This window comes from Contarinia nasturtii, unplaced genomic scaffold (assembly GCF_009176525.2).
Source record: "Contarinia nasturtii isolate CC-2019 unplaced genomic scaffold, AAFC_CNas_1.1 Cnas_scaffold_2134, whole genome shotgun sequence".
In the NCBI taxonomy this organism is placed as follows: Eukaryota; Metazoa; Arthropoda; class Insecta; order Diptera; family Cecidomyiidae; genus Contarinia; species Contarinia nasturtii.
This window is the reverse complement of record NW_022199461.1, coordinates 1-5,410: the sequence shown is the minus strand read 5'-3', so window position 1 is coordinate 5,410 and position 5,410 is coordinate 1. Positions and strand designations below refer to the sequence as shown.

General features: G+C 31.6%; 1 long non-coding RNA gene across 1 annotated transcript; it reads left to right on the top strand.

Annotated features, from left to right (window-relative positions):
- The first annotated feature begins 1,415 nt into the window (after positions 1 to 1,415).
- On the top strand, positions 1,416 to 5,157 carry LOC116347814. Its single transcript, XR_004201719.1, has 3 exons — positions 1,416 to 1,577; positions 4,386 to 4,599; positions 5,000 to 5,157. It is a non-coding gene; the product is annotated as an uncharacterized LOC116347814 (long non-coding RNA).
- Positions 5,158 to 5,410: the final 253 nt, after the last annotated feature.

Sequence of the window (5,410 nt, the reverse complement as noted above, 5' to 3'; positions counted from 1 at the left end):
GGTTTCGTCACTCGTTCTTCACCTCGATAGAGGTTTTTTATTTGATATTGTATACATGGATAAATCAATAGATAATCAGTCAGACTAGAAAAGTGAAGATTTTCTTCTCTTTTTGGTTTTTTGTAATCACTTTTCTTACAAGATACGATTAGCTTTAATTTAAAAATAATTTTTAAAATTGTTTCTTTATATTTTTGTCCCTGATCCAAAGGCAGAATCAGGGAGTCTCATTTGCTTTTGTCGAAATTCATGCATGTTTTTGGTTGCTCGTTCAGGTTTGTACCGAGAGTCGAGCGCTATCCATATAAATACATTGTGACGTCACACATCTTACACAGAAACGACATCTTTGTAAAACAGGCTAACTACAATGTAAAAGTATAGGGAGAGGAGAAGGGAGTAAATAAAAAGGGGAAACAGATACGTTTGATTTACATTGTAGTTAGTCGGTTATTAATAGATGGCGTTTATATAGTGTGTCCTTATTGCGCTTGACTCTCGGTTTGTACTTAAACGCATATGGTGATTATATTTCAAATATTAGTTTTGAATTTTTCGACAACTGTCAAATTTCTATGTGAATATGTGTGCAAATGTAAAAATATAGGTATTGTGTGCGCCGCACACAGTCTGTGAGTGTAAAGTCTACTGTGTGCACGCACTACCAAAGTGAAAATACCAGCTCTGCTACACAATTTCAATACAATAGATCACATGAAATATTATAAATAATCCTAGAGATGGCAAACAAAATTAATAACTTAGCTTCCAAAATCAATGTCAAAATCACCGAAACGAAATCGAACTATACGTTTATGCTGCTTTCTAATTGAACGTATTTCTGGTTACATATTAAGTGACTTCCTAAAAATAAACTAGTAGCAAAGTTGGTAAAAAATGGAAGAAGTAAAGAAATGGGGCTTCTATATAAAGGAAGTATTGTGCATACCAATACTCGATATGAAACTTATTATCCACAGCACATTTAATGTTTAAATGGGAAACTTAAGCTTTTGTGGAAATAGAATAAGGATTTCAGGTGACTCGTGTCAGCTACATGATTTCCAGCTGCGCTTTGGCAAAAACAGACGAAAAAACTGAAATTGAAATAAACGAAGACGACAACTATATACTATTTTATTATTACTAAAGGAATTATTATTAGATTCACTCAGTGTATTGAAAAATGGAATGTGAATAAAAGAAACTGTTGCGGTTTTGTCGGCTGTAATATCGTTGCACTTGAAAGTGAAGTCGAGTGTGAGCACAAAAACTGTAAATTGACATTATTTAGTTAGATAGAAAAACTTCTTTTCGTTTTTAGGTTTAAGTTAATTTAAATCTGAGTGTATGAAAAGAAACGAACAAAAGAACTAAACCAATCTTTTTCCCCAAAAATACTTTTTTCGAACAGGTTTTGTGCTGGCTTCTGTTTTACTGTTGTGTATGGAGCACTTCTTACCAAGACGAATCGCATATCACGAATATTCAAACACGGGAAACAATCAGCCAAACGACCATCTTTCATTAGTCCTCGATCACAGCTAGTCATTTGTACTGGGTTAACGTCAATCCAGGTAAGTAACATATATAACTTATTATAGTAAATAAGTTATTTTCTTCCTTTTTTACATAGATGTGTGGTTATATAGTTTGTATGAATTAACGACTATTTCTACGAAAAAATGCCCATATTTTTTAGAAAAAAAAAACCAAATCAAAAGTTTTGAAAAACGACCTAAAGGTTACTATGCAATGTCTGTATTAAAACTGACCTATCAGTTTTTATATGTTCTACTACAAAAGAATGTTACAGTTTTAGCAGCACACAATATTCGATTTTTGGGTAAAACTAGGGGAAGACACGATTCATTGCGATTTGTATTTATTTGAGTTGATTATTGACACACAGAAAGAAAAAATGTGGTATTTTTAATTCAATTTTGGTAGATTTAATATAAAATCAACCAACAACGAATTAAATTTACCATTTTTGACATCTCTGAGGCATATTTCTCAAAAGAGACTATCAGTTTAATAATTTTTACCAATTGCTTCATTTCATTCACCAAATTCATGGGCTAGCGTCATCTATGGTTTCGAAAAGTTGTTTAATGTAATGAAGCAGTTGGTAAAACTTATTCAACAAATAGTCACTTTTGAAAAATATGCCTCAGAGATGTCAAAAATGGTAAATTTAATTCGTTGTTGGTTAATTTTATATTAAATCTACCAAAATTGATTAAAAAATACCACATTTTTTCTTTCTGTGCAAGATTATTTGACAGTACAATCTCAGCATCATGATATGCATGCAGTCAACTTCACTGCAAAGAGTCACACACAATAATTTAATGTGATTCAATTTTTTTTGGAATGGGTCAGGATTAAAGTGAGCTCAAATCTCGATGAAAATAAAAGAGCATCATGATTATTTTTTTACATAGATTTGTTGTTGTAATTACAACAACTCCATTCAAAAAAAATCATGAATTTCATGCTCTTTTATTTTCTTCGGGATTTGAGCTCGCTTTAATCCTCACCCGTTCATTTGAAATTATTCGAAGTGATTTTAAATATTTCTAATTTACTCGAAAATAGATTTATTTAATGTGCAATAATAGAGATATTTAACTTGGAGAGTTATTTTTTCGTAATGATTCAGGCGAAAGAAGTAATCCGGAAGGTGATTTTAAAATGTGTCCAAATATCTTCCAGTACGAAAACTTCCTATGGAGTTTGCGAATTATAATTACTCCCATGGGCCCAAACGGCAAGTGTGACTTAGTTCGTTTATTATAGGCCAACACCATGCTCATCAGACGCAACCAATAGTGATGTATCCTTGTTAAATGCGGATGTTCAAACCTAGCAAAATCAATATGTATTTTTCAAAATAACATATAAATACACATAGTTTTCCTGTGTTGTCTATTGAAAGAGAGTCAGTTCAGTTATTTTTACCAAAAAGTTCAAAGTTACTATGTGCTTGTAGTAAAAGTAATCAAAACTTTTAACGGGACATTTCTATTGAAAAAATCGAGAGGAGAGTATGTTTTCATTCAGACATTACTAAGCTATAAGCGCTGAATAGCATACTCTCTTCTCGATATATTCAATAGATTTAATCAGTAAATTTAACCGAGAATCGTATTTAAACTCTTGAAAATTGAATGAGTTTTGTTAATAACATGATTTTATAATTGTACATCGTCAAAATCTTCGAACGTCCCAAGTCAGTATAATACTCTTTTCGAAGAGTGTACACGCTCTTCTCACACTCTTCGTATAGTTTTATTCGACTCCCTTCTCACATTCTTCTCACACTCTTCTCACACTCTTCTCACACTTTTGCATAAAACACGTATATTGAGTGAGAACTGCTGTCACTGCATTCCAGTGGAAGTAATGTTTGTATTTTGATATTTGAACGTTTATAGCATTGGTCAGCTGTGTCAAAATACAACAGAACGACAATTGCTGTTGCAACAGCTAATTCATTTTTTTTGTATACGTTCATTTTTTTCAAAATGTCAAAAATTAACAAAATCAAAAATTATCCATCAGTGGAAAAATTTATTATAAAGAAAAAAAAGAAAATTTTTCAGAGAAAAAAATTGAAGCTCAGTTAAAAACAATATACGTGTTATATGCAAAAGTGTGAGAAGAGTGTGAGAAGGGAGTCGAATAAAACTATACGAAGAGTGTGAGAAGAGCGTGTACACTCTTCGAAAAGAGTATTATACTGACTTGGGGTTCATATGTGTGTTTAAAAATTTAGTTCATATGTGTGTTTTAATGATATTTTGCTATCTAGAGGTTATAATATGAATTATTGACTAGAGCTATTACAAACCAAATTAATAAAACTGTTAACTTTATCGTTAATTATCTCTCTATCCACACTGCCGCCAGAAATTTTGGGTATGATTACGGGTTTTCACACAAAGTGCCATTTTTCACATGTGTTGCGAACCATGAATGATTCATTTCCCATATTTGGTCTATTCAGACGAAATGTAGATCAGATGAATCATTTTCTAATTATGTTTATATCATGAAATGTAAATAGATAGATAGATATATTTTTACAGATATTTCAAATAGCGCATACTTAACGCATCTTTTCACTCGGACACCGTGTATGCTAAACATAACAGATATTTTATGTACATTGTATGGTTTTCATCACATTATATTTTTCTAACTGTTGATTTATTATTTGTTTAAATTACGTGTGCAAAGGTGTATTTTTGCTAATTCATCCTTTTTTATATTTTTTTGTTAATTCTAATTTATGAATGTAATGGAAAAATGCAGCAACTTATGTCAACAAAAAACCAATAGGAACTATTTGTTTTTCTCTATTTTCAAAAACTTTTCAGGTTATAATTAATGTCATCTGGATGATAATTTCACCTGCACGTGCCATGTATCACTATCCAACCCGTGAAGATAATTTACTTGTATGCGACTCTTATGTGGATGCATCGTATATGATTGCATTTTCATATCCGATATTTTTAATAGTAATTTGTACAGTTCATGCAGTTTTGACACGAAAAATACCGGAAGCTTTTAATGAATCTAAGCATATAGGTGAGTGCTGTTGCTGTAGTTATTTTCTTGTATCATAAACTCAAACATTCTGCTATAAAATGTGATAATCGGGCTTGTATTTTTGCGTATAACGTTTATTTGCAGCATTATCTCTATTTATGCAATTGAATGTGTGCGGTGTAGTATATATTTTTTGAGGCTAAACTAGTTTTTTATCCCATGTTTCCTATATATATTTTACATTTTTCAGTTGAATTTAAGTTATTATTTTCTGCAAAATTTGATAATCGACTAAAACCCGACTTATTTATTTTTTATTCAATCGTACGTGCGCGTAATTTCAAAACATGAAAATAATCGAACCCATGGGACGACAAAAAATCTCAATGACGATAATGCGACACGAATGAATCGGAATGGCAACAAAAAAATTGAATAGGTTTCACCATGTATACTACTTGTGTTATTTGGTTGGCTTTTGTCCCCTTGTATTTTGTTACCGCAAATCATGTACCACTTCGATTAACATCGATGTCAATGGCAATTAGTTTGTCCGCCAGTGTTACGGTGGCGTGCCTATTTTCGCCCAAGGTAAGTAATTTTGTATTCATACCGCACAATAAATATTCGTCTAACATATACTGATTGTGGTATATTGCATATTGTTGATTCTTTCATGGTCGCATTTTTATTCCAATTTATTGATGTACGTTTTTGGGGTTCGAATGCTCTTTGATACTGACTTTGAACGGCATTAAAATATACAAAGAGTGATATAGAACGAGAGAAAGAGAGTGCTTTTCCAAAGTAATCTACAGAGAATATCAGTATGTAGAAATCATAGGTTCTG